General features: G+C 47.1%; 1 pseudogene; it reads right to left on the bottom strand.

Moving 5' to 3' along the window:
* LOC138568904 (zinc finger protein 91-like) overlaps nt 1-17,372 on the bottom strand; it is a 429,258-nt pseudogene that overhangs the window by 162,573 nt on the left and 249,313 nt on the right.

Below are 17,372 nucleotides of genomic sequence, written 5' to 3'. Positions count from 1 at the left end.
CGATCAGAACTTGATAAAACTTACCTGCCACAGTATAAGTAATAACAATGGAGTGACATGCGAGAGTAACATATCACTGAACCCAGGGCAAAATAGGTTGAAAATATATAGAAAAAAAATGCCTGGCCTGAAATAAGAAACTAACAAGGTTAACTTAACAAATGCAAGAAGAAGATGACCAACAAGTCATAAATGATGTGCCCTCATTCAGATACTATGGGCCTCATTACGAGGTGGGCGGAATGGGTTTAATGGCGCCGGTAATGGTGCCGGAAAAACCCATTCCGCCCTATTACGAGGTTCCCTTGCGGAACCTGCTCTGAATGTCTGGTCAGACCAGACGTCCTTTGCGGGTCCTGCAAGGGGACCAGGGAGCTAATAACGTTAGTCCATTGGCCCGTTATTAGCTCTCTCCCCATTCCCATTGAGCCCTATAGGTTTTTTGAATGTGGAATTACCGGGTCCTCCAAGGTTGGAATGGCCCGGTAATTCCTCATTCAAGGAACCCGGACCCGGGGGAGTTTGGCGGTAGCACCATGGCTACCTCCAAACTCGTAATGAGGCCCTATGTCACGAAAAATAAAAGTGGAACCAAAACAATTGCAGTGTCACATCATCAAGTATACGACACACAAATTGCGAAAAGGAAAAAATCCTTAAGAAAAAGTATCAAAGTGCTAAAAAACAAGAAATCAAGTGGAAATACATTTTGGATTCATGAGCTTAAACAGCAATACTGCAATTGGTTATACCTGCACAAAAAAAAACATGCTGCACCAAGATGCAGAACGAAGGTTGAATAAAATCAGAACGAAAAATACGGCAGCAATTTGGTCTATCATTAACAAAATGGATACACCCCAAGAGGAGCTGCTCGCAAATCCAATCCCCGCTAACATCTGGTGTGATTACTACGCCAAATAACAGGACACTGAAGTAACGTCAGGCTGAGAAGAGACAGCTACACTTACCTCTGAAGAACAGTTAGATATTGACGTATCATCCATTTAAGACATCATTAAGAAGGCAAATAATTCAAGAGCCGCAGGCACGGATGGGCTGTCTAACGAAATGTTGAACGAGAACCCACTACAATGGGCTGGGTTTCTCCATCACTTGTTCAAATATATCATGATCTCATGGAAAAATACCAACTTTGTGGAAGTCAGCAGTAGGTGTCCCGATATTTAAAAAAGGATTGAGGATGAACCTGGACAACTACCGTCCGATAGCCCTACTAGACGTGGCTGGCAAGGTCTTTGCGACAATAGTATTAAAATTACTTTCTAAATGGAGCATTGACACGGGCCACAGAGATCGTTGGCAATCTGGTTTTGTTAAAGGGATTGGGACCCTGTTAAATATCTTTTTGTTAAACCTGTTGAAATCATGGACTGAGCGTCAGAAGGGCCAGAAAATATTCATAGCATTTATTGACCTGTCTAAAGCGTTCGACACTGTTAAAAGACGCATGTTATGGAGAAAACTTGCAGATTGGAGATGTCCGTGCGTAGTGCTGAATAACATAAAAAACTTCTACTTGAGCACATCCATAAGAATACGATTAGATAAATCAGGCCTCTTGACGGAGACCATCCCAACAAATGTAGGCCTGAAGCAAGGCTGCCCGTTGGCGCCAGAGCTCTTTAATCCTTTTATGTCAGATGTGGAGGCCGCCTTTATTCAAACTCAAGCTTTTCCGCCGACGCTCGCAGGATTACCTATTGGGAGATTATTATACGCTGACAACATTGCACTGATCAATCAGACTCCCATGGTTTACAGCACCAACTTGAGACCCTCCAAGCCTACATAGAAACTAACAACTTAAACATAAATCCAGAAAAATCTTGTATCATGACATTTGGCGCACCGAATTTCAGAGGCACAAAGAAGAAGCCAACTTGGTCATTGGACGGTGAAAAAATCCTGGAGGTCAAGTCATTTAATTACTTAGGTGTCTGCATAAACACCAGCAGATGCGAGGTGCCCAGAGTTGACCTACTGAGGAAAAAGATGATTAACCTGGCAGTTCAAGGATGCATACTGTTAAACAGATACTGCCGATTCACTTTAAGTCCACTACTGACATTCTATCGAATGAAAGTAAAACCTATTCTGACCTACGGCGCTGAGACCTCCTATTCACTCCCGGAAGACACGTGATCGTTAATAGAAGGCATTTTTTGGAAGAGCAGAGCGGAAATACACTATTGGAGTGGCAACACATTTGCTAGGCAATCATCAAAGACTTGAATGAATTAGACGAGACACTGATAAGAGACCCCAGTAAAATCAAGAAGAAATTATATACGAAAGACTGGATCGAGACCCAGGAGGGGGTACAAAAATATAAACACCAGAAAGACTTTTCGTGTGGAGCACAAAAGCTGAACGTGTTACCTGCATACCTTAGTATTTTCAATTAATTGGTTCATTAGATCACAATACATGCGATTTCGATTAAATATCTTTCCAATCAGACAAGTCTTAGGTAAGAGAAAATACAAGGACTCATGTAGATGTAGATTATGCAAGAGAATGGACACAATCAAATCATTGACACACTTGATACTTAATTGCCTGGCATCGAGAAAGGAGAGAGAATTCTTTTTAGGAGAGACAACTGGTGGAAAATATTGGTGAAAGGAGGAAACACTCACATCATCTTGGCTCTGATCAAACTCCTGTCAGCCATATTCAAGAAAATTGACAAAGGTGATTTAAGTGGGAAAGCAGAATAGTCGATCGGAAATGTCTGAGACACACGAAAGGAGGATGACGAAAGAAACTCTGAACTTTTGCTGATTTTAAATTTTAATACATTTGGTCAAAGTTGTGGCTAAAGGGTTCCTATATTGTAAACCATTTTGAGCCAATACAAAATAAACCAAATAAAAAAATAAAAATAATCCAGTTTTAAAGCAGTGCTAAAAATTGAGAATTCATTCTTGAACATTTCTAAGTCACTAGTAGAGTTATTGAGGCCATTTGCGACCCACAGTAGTTCAGTAATCCGGTAATCAATAATGGTGGATGCCTGCCATGGTTGCGGTGGGGATGCATCAATAGCATGTTCTGTGGCAGTGGTTAAGGCTAACTATTCCATGTGTATAGTCTCCACTCCCTCATTCAGGACCATGAAGTTAACACTGTCCTATGGAGCACCCTTCACAAATCCCTGATCTTACCCATCAGGAAACATCCAGCCTGTAAAGTTATGCCATTATTGCCCAGTTTCGGTTTAGTATCTGCCTGCTTAAACAGTCTAGTCTCTGCCTGCTTGAGCAGTCTAGTCTATGCCTGCTTGACCAATCTAGTCTCTGCCTGCTTGGCCAATCTAGTCTCTGCCAGCTTGAACAGTCTAGTCTCTGCCTGCTTGACCAGTCTAGTCTCTGCCTGCTTGAACAGTCTAGCCTCTGCCTGCTTGAGCAGCCTAGACTCTGCCTGCTTGACCAGTCTAGTATCTGTCTGCTTGAGCAGCCTAGTCTCTGCCTGCTTGACCAGTCTAGTCTCTGCCTGCTTGAACAGTCTAGTCTCTGCCTGCTTGAGCAGTCTAGTCTCTGCCTGCTTGACCAGTCTAGTCCCTGCCTGCTTGAGCAGCCTAGTCTCTGCCTGCTTGACCAGTCTAGTCTCTGCCTGCTTGAGCAGCCTAGTCTCTGCCTGCTTGACCAGTCTAGTCTCTGCCTGCTTGAACAGTCTAGTCTCTGCCTGCTTGAGCAGCCTAGTCTCTGCCTGCTTGAGCAGTCTAGTCTATGCCTGCTTGACCAATCTAGTCTCTGCCTGCTTGGCCAATCTAGTCTCTGCCAGCTTGAACAGTCTAGTCTCTGCCTGCTTGACCAGTCTAGTCTCTGCCTGCTTGAACAGTCTAGCCTCTGCCTGCTTGAGCATCCTAGTCTCTGCCTGCTTGACCAGTCTAGTATCTGTCTGCTTGAGCAGCCTAGTCTCTGCCTGCTTGTCCAATCTAGTATCTGTCTGCTTGAGCTGCCTAGTCTCTGCCTGCTTGACCAGTCTAGTCTCTGCCTGCTTGAACAGTCTAGTCTCTGCCTGCTTGACCAGTCTAGTCTCTGCCTGCTTGAACAGCCTAGTCTCTGCCTGCTTGACCAGTCTAGTCTCTGCCTGCTTGAACAGTCTAGTCTCTGCCTGCTTGAGCAGCCTAGTCTCTGCCTGCTTGACCAGTCTAGTCTCTGCCTGCTTGAACAGTCTAGTCTCTGCCTGCTTGACTAGTCTATTCTCTGCCTGCTTGAGCTGCCCATTTAGCACAATCTTGGGGATACTTCTTGATAACTGGGTACTGCGTGTGGGTTCTGACCTTGATTTGGAAATGCTGTAATACCAGTGGTAGGGCTTTTTAAGGGCAACAGCCACCAAATCATCCATTCCACCTCTCACTCTTGTCTACAGCAGTCGTTTTGGCCACAGTCTAACCGTCCATTATCTGTGCACTTCTTCAAAAGAAGGAAGAGCTATTCAAAGTGTCACAGGGCACACAATTACTCACTCTTTTAGCACTTTTCTTTGTTCCGAGCAGTGCAGCATCGAAGAAACTGCTAACATCGGCTTGCGCTATAGAGAAAGCATGCCAATCAATCACGTTTATTTGGACAATATCCAAGTCAAGTAAAACAAGTTTATTCGGATTATGAAAAATCCATTAAACAACAAAAAAAACACGATTAATCACAAATAAAGTTACATTTCATAAAACTCATCCTAATAATAAAATCATAGGCATTTGTAACCTAGATAACCTGCCATAAACATTGATCAAATAATTACATGAATGATTAAAACCCATGAAAACACTAGCAGTATCAGTTAGATAAGAAAGGTGAACTTTAAATCCCTAAAAAAATGTTTTTCAGAGTGCTAACTAGCATCTCCCTGCATTAATAATAGACCCTTTCTAAAGAACACCGCTCTCTTCAAAAACATAAGCAGTGCCCACGCTGTATAGGGCGTGTCGGCACTCAATAGAAACACGAGAGCTGCCCTGTGCAAACGTATCGCTGTCTTCTTAAGGGCAGGGATCAAGGTCGCTCTACGAATGCCGGCGTATCCAGTACAGAAAAACAACAAATGGGCTAAATCCTCGAGATGATAACCACAGATTGGGCAGCCTGCAGAATCAGGGAAGCCTTTCCATTTGTAGGTATTCCCTTGTAACCTTAGGGAATCAAACCGTGCCCTCGTGATCAGCCACCTATCCTTTTTGTGAGGGCTCCAAGTGAGATAGGGTTGTATTCTTGCGAGCCTGCTAATACTGGTGTGGAATTGACCAGATCTGTGGCCATACTCCTCCAGAATTCTTTTCCTCACATTAATCTCCCCCAATGCTATTTTATATTGCACCCCCTCACTCTTTGTAATTAATATGGCGGGTGGGAAGAGGGATCTTAAATTAGCTGCCCCCAGAGTTTTCCAGACATATACAAGCCATGGGATTTTTTTCCATCTATCTCTGCCCAGCACAGCATGAATCATGGAATGGCAGAGAGAGGCATGTTCATTGGCCCATAACCGGACCCAAAAAAAAGTGGAGCCATTGCCCACTGATCCTCCCAGAACTCCACGCCCAGTTCTCTGTGTACAGCTATTCCAGAGACGCTGGGCGGGAGTCCCAGCAGGTTTTTGAAAAATTTTGTCTCCTTCCTTTGTATCTCTGCTGCATTCTGGAAACCCCAGACGGACGCACCATACATAGTGGTGGCTACGGTTTGTACTCCGTAGATCTTGGTAATCACATCCAGTGGTTGTCCCTTACACTTGGTCATAAATCTAAAGATGCCCCCTAGTTGTTGGCTCATCTTGGCTGATTGTTTAGCCACATGGGCTACACCGGTTAGTGCTTCTGAGAAACTAATTACCAGATAATCAAAAGCCTTAACTCTAGGTATGATTTCCCCAACACAAAGCATTGGCTTCATGGGGGCAGAACGTTTTCTGCCCACACAAGCCATGACTGCTGATTTCTTTGTGTTTATTTTTAAACCCAGGTTATTCATAAATGTTGCATAAGCATTGATCAGGGCCTGTAGAGCCCTAGGTGTTCTTGCTAAAAGGACTGTATCGTCAGCATAGGCCATTACCGGGTAGCCCCTACCCCCCAGAACCAGGAAGTCTGCCAGAGTATCAATAAGGTCCTGGGAGAGGCCATTAATATAAAGAAAAAAACAAATGGGGGCCAACACACAGCCTTGTCTTACTCCACATCCCACCTGAAAGCAGGCTGTGCAATGTCCCCTTGGACCACTACGAACACATGCCTGGTTGTCTGTATGCAGATCAACCAGCGCCTTCAAAATATCCCCAGGGCAACCCAAGTCAAGCACAGCCCAGAGTTTAACTCTGTCCACTTTATCAAAGGCTGTGCTCAGGTCCATAAAGGCCAGGTAAACTGCCTCACCCCGGCTAAATACTGAGTTGGCCACTAAGAGGTATAAGTTGAGACTTTGTTCCATTGTGCCCACACCAGGGCGAAACCCAAATTGGATGTCAGAAAGGATAGACTGTTCACATATCCAGGTTTCAATTCGGGCCAAAAGAATTCTTCCAAAGATTTTAAATGAGGAATCCAACAATGATATTGGCCTATACGCACCTGGACTCGACATATCCCCCTTCTTGAAAATTGGGAAAATTATCGCCTTTTTCCAGGAGGGGGGATACTTCCCCGATCGAAGGCACGCATTAAACACCACCGTTAAAAGTGGGGCCCATAAGTCAACAGGATCTTGAAATAGATCAGAGGGGATCATATCAGGGCCCGGGGCTCTATTATGCGCTTGAAGCCTAATGGCCTTTTCAGTCTCCTCCACCTCAAATTTCAGGCATGGCCCAGCATAGACATGGTTCACCTGTATACTTGTTGACCCAAACAAGCTCCCAAAATGAGTTAACTAGGCTTCTTCTTCCACATGGGTACCACTGCCCACGTCGGACCAACAACTCTCCGGCCCATTTTTTACATAGGCCCAAAAGGCCTTCTGGTCCCCCCTCAAAGCAGCACTCAGAAAACCTTCCCACGCTAACCCTTCCATCTCCAGTTTCCTCCTCTTTAGTTCAAGGCTATACGCCTTCCTGGCTATGGCAATCACAGATCTGCTGCTCAAGACATCCTTGAGTGTCCGCAGCAGGGATTTCTTCGCCCTTTTACATGCCTCATCAAACCACCCTCTCTTCAGTGTCTTCCCCGTGGCCCTTGCAACTATGGTGAATTTGGTTGTGAGAGCGTCTGACAGTTCTACACATTTCTTAACTACACTCTCTGCATGTAAGTGGTCACCCAGAATGTCCATCACAAGGGGCTCATTCTCACCAATTGTTTTGTAATGCAGCTCCTCCTCTTGGATTTTCCCCCATTTTATTCTTCTTGAGCCCGGAGGCACTCCCAGCAATGGGCTGGGGGCTATATCCTTAGAGACCCCTTCCCCCAGCAAGCCCTTGAGTGACAGGCAAATAGGATAATGATCACTATTGAGGTCTGCTGATACCTCAAAGCTTGCAGCATGTTCCCAAAGGTTCACCGAAATACAAAAATAGTCTATGGTAGAGCTGCCTTGATGGCTATTAAAGGTCACTTCCCCAGGAATATCTGGAGCTAAGCGGCCATTTACTATACGAAAGCCCCATTCCAACAGCCAAAGGCCGAACTGTAGGCCTTTTTGACAAGTTCTCTCATCCCTCATACGCCTGGGTGGGATATTCTCCACCATATCTTCATGAGGGTCCAAAATGTCCCTTACTGCCCCCCACCCATTTTGAGGTTGAAGTCCCCCCCCCACACATAAGAGATGACTTTGTTCCTGCCCTTATGCAGTAGGTCCTCTATAAAGCTCTTGGCCTTAGTTAATCAATCAAGATCAGATATATGGGGGCTGTTATAGAAGTTGATAATACATATTTCTTTCCCTTTTTCCGCTATTAATAGCACCACCTGCAAAAAATCCAGCCCTGTCGGAATCACCTCAAACCTGCATTCTATGGATGCCTTGATCAAAATACACAAGCCACCATAATATCTGCCTCTCGGCTTTTTCTTTGCAGGGACACCAAAGGAAACAAAACCATCAAGATGTGGGGGTTCAATAGCCCAAGTTTCTTGGAGTAGAATCACTGAGTTTGATTGCAAAAGCTCAATAACTGGCCCCAGGTTCATCTTCCTAGTTGACCCCGCAATGTTCCACGAGAGTAGACGTAGCTCCGAGCTCTTACTTAGAGCACCTCCCTCAGGTGAAGATGGCATTCGTAGGGTTGCACTGACCTCAGTCACAGCCTCTTGTCAATCTACATCCTCACAGGACGTTAAAATTTCATAGGGATTGTCTATTGGCACGGAGACCATATCATTCCTCTCCAGAGCATTACGTTGTCTCTTATTCGTGGGGATGGTACTCCAGCCGGCCAACAGTGGGTTAATTTGGCCCGGCCGAACTGAGGCAGTGTTCCTCTCGACAGGACCCCTGCCAGTCCTATTATCCATGGACTGGTTATGCACCACCTGCCCCACGCTCTGGACATAGAAATTATCCAGGGGAAAAAGTTTGCTCACCAATTTATTACCATTGGGCTTAAGACCCCGGGCCAGATTTGTGTTCAGAAGGTAGTCAGTTATTTGTGGGTCAGAAAAGGTTACCCATTCAGTCCCCATTCAGGCGCTTAGGCCTATTCCCCACCCAACCCACTCGCCTTGCCATACGGATAATTTTAGGGTCAATCTTGGGCCCCATCAGGTTCGAATTTATCCAGTGGGATGCCTTGTTTATCAGGGAAAGCGTTGATTTAAAACTCCCCGAGAGAAGCCCAGGTAATCCGGTAATGACCCCCACAAAGGGGACTGCTTCTGGTGGTAAATTTAGGGTTGTAGCGTTCCCCTGTCCACTCCCTGACCCCAGTGCAGATGCACTTTCAATCTGGTTACTACCCGATGTATCCCTTCCAGACCCCCTCAAACCCTCTTGTTCGACAGGGACCACCTCTGGTTCCCCTATGGCAGCAGCAACAGATTGTCTGTCTAGTATATCAGAAGCCTTGTCACCAGAGGAAACACCGCCAGTTAGGGATATAATTGTGGGGCACTGACATTGCCTATCAACTACTCCCCTTTCCTCAACAATGCTGACCAAATCACACAGTTTGAGGGAGACTGCCCTGATTGAGTCATCCATAATTGCAAGAGTATTTAAAACACCCTCTTTTAACCCTCTCAAGGAGGTCAGCAACTGTTGCAGGGGTCTCAGTTTTTTATCTAATAGTGCCTCAAGCCATTTTTTATCCCCCTCACAGTCTACGGAGCTATCCAAACTTGCGGCTTCCCTAACCTCATACGCTAGGGTATTAGTTCCGAGCACCCCCTCCCTGGGATGCTGGGTAGGCAGTGGCGCCTGATCTACCCCCCTCCATTATTGACGCCGAGTACCGCCCCCCCAGCCAACACGGGGCCAGGACAGATATCTGTTGCCCCCACACACTCGTTTCCCGGTCCCTCTGCCCGGGGGGCAACCTCTCTTGTGGCTGCCCCTGCTGCATTCATGCAGTTTACTATTTTATTGGCCATAACATCCATGTAGGAATCCAGGGATCTTTGTGATGTATTAGGGGCTAATTTCGCTTCTTTGGGGACAGTATTGGGGGATGATTTCCCAGTTTTTTTGAGTTTTGCGGTTTTTGTAGTTGGGGCATTTTTGAGCTTTTTTGTCCGTTTCCCTACAACCCCCTCTTCCCTCCATCCCCTGCTTTTCTCTTCCCCATATGGGGGTTCTGGGGCTATGCTCACGGCCCAGAAACCCAAACTCCAACCGGTCGACTTGACCAAAATAGCTGAATGCAATATGAGGTCAAAGTCACAGCGCACAGAGCGTGGCAGAAAACTCACAGTAGGTACTTAATAAATTAAAGCCCTGTACCGTCAATGCGGTGACCCGGATCGCGCTGGGTTGTTCTACCTTTTTGGGGGTGAGGGGGTAAGGGGATGAGTGAAGAGGAGAGGAGGGAAGAGAAAACAAACTCATGCCCTCTCACTCTGAGGAGGGGTATGACACCAGGTTAGGAGGAGAGGGAGGAGAGGGGGAGAGGAAAAATCTCGCAACCCCCTCGCAGCCTCCTTGCTAGGGAGAGAGAAAATTAAAACGCAGATAAAAATACTAAATAAAAAGGTAAAAACTTCCACCTATTACAACAACAACAAAAACAAGAAAAATAAAATCAATAAAAAAATACATCAAATAAGCTTTTGTGACATATGTTCTTAAATATTAAAACTAAAGCTTTAAAATCCAGTACCCATTAAGCCCTTATGTGGGCAAAGTCAGACAGTATAAACAGTATGGCAGTAGACCTGTAGTCTTAGAGTCCTTGAGTCCATTAACCGGATCTGCAAAGGAGGCACATTGAAAAGCGCACTCCCTCCCCCCAGAAACCCAGACCCAAAACAACACAAGTGTCACTGAGGCTGGGAGGCCGGGGGAAAGCCCGACAGCTTAAGGAGCTGCCAGAGTCCGTCTCTCACCCCCCCCGCCCTCCAGCAAACCTTTGCTAGCAGGGATGTACAATAAAAACAGCAACTCAGCAGCCCCGAGCGAAACTGGAGAAGCAAACGTACCCAACGCAACTGCTATGTCGGAAGACAGGCGTTAAGGTTCCACAGCTTCTCGCACCTCCCTTGCGTAACAGTTTGCAAACTTGCTTGCTTGCGAAGACAAACGCGGCTTCTAGATGAACACGAACAGTGAATAATGCGCACAGCCCACTCGTCACCTTGTACTCCTGACGCGAAGGACGTAAAGGACTCAGCTGGACTCCATATCCATGCAATGTTTCAGATACAATCTCAAATCTCCATTTCACCTTATCAGTCGGTCATATACTACATAAAATGACAACACCACATTTACTATGTTCAACATTTACCATGATTAATATTTAGAAACAGTTTCCTATAAGGAAACAAACATTTCATCAACATAGTTTGTCCTATCACCCGTTTGTGAGATAATGGTGCCATAGAGATACATAGGATTCAAGGCAGGTGCATATACATGAGTGGCTGCAGCATCATGGATATACATAGTATTCATGCGCAGGGGCATATACATCAGTGGCTAAATGCTGAAGCATCATGGAGATACATAGGATTCATGCGCAGGCGCATATACATCAGTGGCTCAATGCTGAAGCATCATGGAGATACATAGGATTCATGCGCAGGTGCATATACATCAGTGGCTAAATTCTGAAGCATCATGAAGATACATAGGATTCATGCACAGGCGCATATACATCAGTGGCTCAATGCTGAAGCATCATGGAGATACATAGGATTCATGCGCAGGCGCATATACATCAGTGGCTAAATGCTGAAGCATCATGGCGGTACATAGGATTCATGCGCAGGCGCATATACATCAGTGGCTAAATGCTGAAGCATCATGGAGGTACATAGGATTCATGCGCAGGCGCATATACATCAGTGGCTAAATGCTGAAGCATCATGAAGATACATAGGATTCATGCGCAGGCGCATATACATCAGTGGCTAAATGCTGAAGCATCATGGAGGTACATAGGATTCATGCGCAGGCGCATACACATCAGTGGCTAAATGCTGAAGCATCATGGAGGTACATAGGATTCATGCGCAGGCGCATATACATCAGTGGCTAAATGCTGAAGCATCATGGAGATACATAGGATTCATGCGCAGGCGCATATACATCAGTGGCTAAATGCTGAAGCATCATGGAGATACATAGGATTCATGCGCCGGGGCATATACATCAGTGGCTCAATGCTGAAGCATCATGGAGATACATAGGATTCAATCGCAGGCGCATATACATCAGTGGCTCAGTGCTGAAGCATCATGGAGATACATAGGATTCATGCGCAGGCGCATATACATCAGTGGCTAAATGCTGAAGCATCATGGAGATACATAGGATTCATGCGCAGGTGCATATACATCAGTGGCTAAATGCTGAAGCATCATGGAGATACATAGGATTCATGCGCAGGCGCATATACATCAGTGGCTCAATGCTGAAGCATCATGGAGATACAAAGGATTCATGCGCAGGGGCAAATACATCAGTGGCTCAGTGCTGAAGCATCATGAAGATACATAGGATTCATGCGCAGGCGCATATACATCAGTGGCTATAAACTGAAGCATCATGGAGATACATAGGATTCATGCGCAGGCGCATTTACATCAGTGGCTAAATGCTGAAGCATCATGGAGATACATAGGATTCATGCGCAGGGGCATATACATGAGGGCTAAATGCTGAAGCATCATGAAGATACATAGGATTCATGGGCAGGCGCATATACATCAGTGGCTCAATGCTGAAGCATCATGGAGATACATAGGATTCATGCGCAGGCGCATATACATCAGTGGCTAAAGCATCATGGATATACATAGGATTCATGCGCAGGTGCATATACATCAGTGGCTAAATGCTGAAGCATCATGGAGATACATAGGATTCATGCGCAGGGGCATATACATGAGGGCTAAATGCTGAAGCATCATGAAGATACATAGGATTCATGCGAAGGCGCATATACATCAGTGGCTAAATGCTGAAGCATCATGGATATACATAGGATTAATGCGCAGGCACATATACATCAGTGGCTAAATGCTGAAGCATCATGGAGATACATAGGATTCATGCGCAGGCGCATATACATCAGTGGCTAAATGCTGAAGCATCATGGAGATACATAGGATTCATGGGCAGGCGCATATACATCAGTGGCTCAATGCTGAAGCATCATGGAGATACATAGGATTCATGCGCAGGGGCATATACATCAGTGGCTCAATGCTGAAGCATCATGGAGATACATAGGGTTCATGCGCAGGCGCATATACATCAGTGGCTAAATGCTGAAGCATCATGGTGATAAATAGGATTCATGCGCAGGCGCATATACATCAGTGGCTAAATGCTGAAGCATCATGGAGATACATAGTATTCATGCGCATGCGCATTTACATCAGTGGCTAAATGCTGAAGCATCATGGAGATACATAGGATTCATGCGCAGGCGCATATACATCAGTGGCTAAATGCTGAAGCATCATGGAGATACATAGGATTCATGCGCAGGCGCATATACATCAGTGGCTCAATGCTGAAGCATCATGGAGATACATAGGATTCATGCGCAGGCGCATATACATCAGTGGCTCAATGCTGAAGCATCATGGAGATACATAGGATTCATGCGCAGGCGCATATACATCAGTGGCTCAATGCTGAAGCATCATGGAGATATATAAGATTAATGCGCAGGCGCATATACATCAGTGGCTAAATGCTGAAGCATCATGGAGATACATAGGATTCATGCGCAGGGGCATATACATCAGTGGCTAAATGCTGAAGCATCATGAAGATACATAGGATTCATGCGCAGGGGCATATACATCAGTGGCTCAATGCTGAAGCATCATGGAGATACATAGGATTCATGCGCAGGCGCATATACATCAGTGGCTAAATGCTGAAGCATCATGGAGATACATAGGATTCATGCGCAGGCGCATATACATCAGTGGCTAAATGCTGAAGCATCATGAAGATACATAGGATTCATGCACAGGGGCATATACATCAGTGGCTAAATGCTGAAGCATCATGGAGATACATAGGATTCATGCGCAGGTGCATATACATCAGTGGCTAAATGCTGAAGCATCATGGAGATACATAGGATTCATGCGCAGGTGCATATACATCAGTGGCTCAGTGCTGAAGCATCATGGAGATACATAGGATTCATGCACAGGCGCATATACATCAGTGGCTCAATGCTGAAGCATCATAGAGATACAAAGGATTCATGCGCATGTGCATATACAACAGTGGCTAAATGCTGAAGCATCATGGAGATACATAGGATTCATGCGCAGGTGCACATACATCAGTGGCTCAATGCTGAAGCATCATGGACATACATAGGATTCATGCGCAGGGGCACATACATCAGTGGCTCAATGCTGAAGCATCATGGAGATACATAGGATTCATGCGCAGGTGCATATAGATCAGTGGCTAAATGCTGAGGCATCATGGAGATACAAAGGATTCATGCGCAGGTGCATATACATGAGTGGCTAAATGCTGAAGCATCATGGATATACATAGGATTCATGCGCAGGTGCATATAGATCAGTGGCTAAATGCTGAAGCATCATGGAGATACATAGGATTCATGCGCAGGTGCATATAGATCAGTGGCTAAATGCTGAAGCATCATGGAGATACAAAGGATTCATGCGCAGGTGCATATACATCAATGGCAAATGTAGGGGAGGGGTGGTCCAAGGGACAAGGGACCCCCCCCTGGCCTGCATCTCCACCCCAGGTGAGGGCCATGGCTCATCGGGCGTCCCCTCCTTACCACCAGGGCCCAGGTGGTGGATGGCTCACCTGCTGAAGACATTGCCCGCACGTATTAAATTTAGCTAGGCCTCAGAAACCATTTTTTGTCTGCTAAAGATGGTGTGAGCTCAGCGCGCTGTAGCGCGGCCCCCACCTTCAGAAGGTTTCAGTCCTCCCTGTCTCTGTAGCACCATGGTAGATCCGCTGCAAGCCCGTTCCCACGAACAAGACGGGCATGATCTAGCGTAATACATTAACATTGTAACAGTTCACCTTCCGCAGTGTATCACTGCTCCCACAATGACCCGGTCAGCAAGGCCTGGGCGATGGGAAGATCTGTAGAATGGTCATCTGCTGAAAGAAGACAGGTACCCAAGTATGAATGTAAGAAACCACTTTTTACACATGTATCCTCTCCATACAACCACTCTTACTAAAGAAACCTGTGAAATTGTGTAATTATCGTATATGACACCAGCCGTGAAGGACCCACACCCCTGCAGTGGTGTGCAAATGATAAAAGCATTTCCGGGGGATTATTCTTCATAAGTATCATCGAAAGCCCCACGCCCCACGGTCCCGCGCCACAACTGAACTGATGCTGCTAGGGTACACAAGAAAACGAATGTAACCATACCACGGGCACATGTGAAGAGTGTGCGAGAATGCACTCGTCACACGTGTATGTCTAAGCCCCTCACGTGCCACCTCCGCCACGTACAGTGGCGAGTTACTTTCTATGTACTCCACCAACCCCAATACTACCTCACTTACTGCAAATGTATATGCATATAACTAAATACTGTAGTTGTTAAAACATAGTGTATGAATAAGGTGCTCAGACTGGGTATAATCGAGACACATCCAGCAAAGTTTAAATGCATGTTTCAAAATGATTTGAATAAGTATTATAGAGTGTTCAAATGTTTGTGATGTTTTTACCTAAAATCGGCAACACACGAGGGAGATACCTTTGTGAAATGCATGCAAGGCCATTCCCCCTCCCACCCTGCGAAGGCTGCCAAGACATGAGAGCAGAGGCCCGCGCTGCGCTACTCCGCCTCCCCCAACCAGACTGGAGCCGCTTCAAAGATTTGTAGCCCCCTCTGCAGCACCCAAGGCCACGGCCCGCCACCTGCACTATTTTACAGCACAGCAGTAAACCTCTCCCTGAACACACACTTCGAAAGGCGCCCCCTCGTAAACCCCATAACCCACCGGATCATCTTAGACCTATGGCCCTGTGCAATCAGGACACCCAACACTTTGACAACACAGCGGCACATCCATAACAACTTCTAACAAGACAGAAAGACCTGTACCGCCCGTCCCAGGTTTCCCGAAGTTGCCTGCTTCCAAAATGGCCGCCGTGCAGACAAACATAGCCGCCGTACAACGTTGCCACAGCAACAATCGTGCTTTTCAATAGCACCGATCCACCGGCAGGCGGAAGCCGGCTCTAACCCTTCCGGCGAAGGCCCGCTGGAAAAGGCCCTGTTCTGCGCCCCACACCCCAGTTAGACCTCGAGTGCAGAGAGGGTAGGGGCCCTTCTCTCCCCAGCACACACTACGCTACTCCCACACTGCAGGAGCAGCATCAACGGCCGAGAGCGTGAAACGAGATCAAGGGCAGGAGCCCTTCTCTCCCCATCATCCCTGACGCAGCACCCATACTGCAGGAGCAGTCCCATCACCTGCGAGCCCCATGAATAGAGCGTGCAGGAGCCCCCGACCTCATCCCATTTGACGCGACACGCACGTGGCAGCATCAGCTGTTCCACTGACCTCGAGCCTGCAGACTGCGTGCAGGATCGCCCTCACCTTAGCCCTGAAGTAGGTGAGCTTGCAGAATATAGGGCCCTTTGTACATATTGTGCATACCCTGCCTAAAGTGCCCGAAATCTGCTTTTATCCCTGATTCCCGAAGTTGCCTGCTTCCAAAATGGCTGCCGTGCAGACAAACATGGCCGCCGTACAACGTTGCCACAGCAACAATCGTGCTTTTCAATAGCACCGATCCACCGGCAGGCGGAAGCCGGCTCTAACCCTTCCGGCGAAGGCCCGCTGGAAAAGGCCCTGTTCTGCACCCCCCCACCCCAGTTAGACCTCGAGTGCGGAGAGGGCAGGAGCCCTTCTCTCCCCAGCACACACTACGCTACTCCCACACTGCAGGAGCAGCATCAACGGCCGTGAGCGTGAAACGAGATCAAGGGCAGGAGCCCTTCTCTCCCCATCATCCCTGACGCAGCACCCATACTGCAGGAGCAGTCCCATCACCTGCGAGCCCCATGAATAGAGCGTGCAGGAGCCCCCGACCTCATCCCATTTGACGCGACACGCACGTGGCAGCATCAGCTGTTCCACTGACCTCAAGCCTGCAGACTGCGTGCAGGATCGCCCTCACCTTAGCCCTGAAGTAGGTGAGCTTGCAGAATATAGGGCCCTTTGTACATATTGTGCATACCCTGCCTAAAGTGCCCAAAATCTGCTTTTATCCCTGATTCCGAAGTTGCCTACTTCCAAAATGGCCGCCGTGCAGACAAACATGGCCGCCGTACAACGTTGCCACAGCAACAATCGTGCTTTTCAATAGCACCGATCCACCGGCAGGCGGAAGCCGGCTCTAACCCTTCCGGCGAAGGCCCGCTGGAAAAGGCCCTGTTCTGCGCCTGTTTGGCGACTGGAAGGCGAGGAAGTGCCCATCCCTACACCCCTGTACTCTAAAGGTAGCTCGGAGGGAGCCTCGTCCTCCTCTACGATGGGCCCCCATCACGGTAAGCCTTGGGGCCTTAATTTGCACCTCTAGCAGGGAAACGAAAAACCTTGAAATCGAGATCCAGTATCTACGCTCCACTTAATGACATAGGGCCTCATTACAACTCAGGCGGTAAGGGGTTTACGGCAGCGTTAACAGCGTCGACCCTTACCGCCTGAGTACGAGGTCCCCTAGCGCCATGGTGCTTTTAACACCTGCTT

Source organism: Ambystoma mexicanum, chromosome 2q (genome assembly GCF_040938575.1).
Source record: "Ambystoma mexicanum isolate Mex_15411 chromosome 2q, UKY_AmexF1_1, whole genome shotgun sequence".
Taxonomy (NCBI): Eukaryota; Metazoa; Chordata; class Amphibia; order Caudata; family Ambystomatidae; genus Ambystoma; species Ambystoma mexicanum.
Note: the sequence above shows the minus strand (reverse complement) of the source record. Positions and strands in the feature narration are given on the sequence as shown.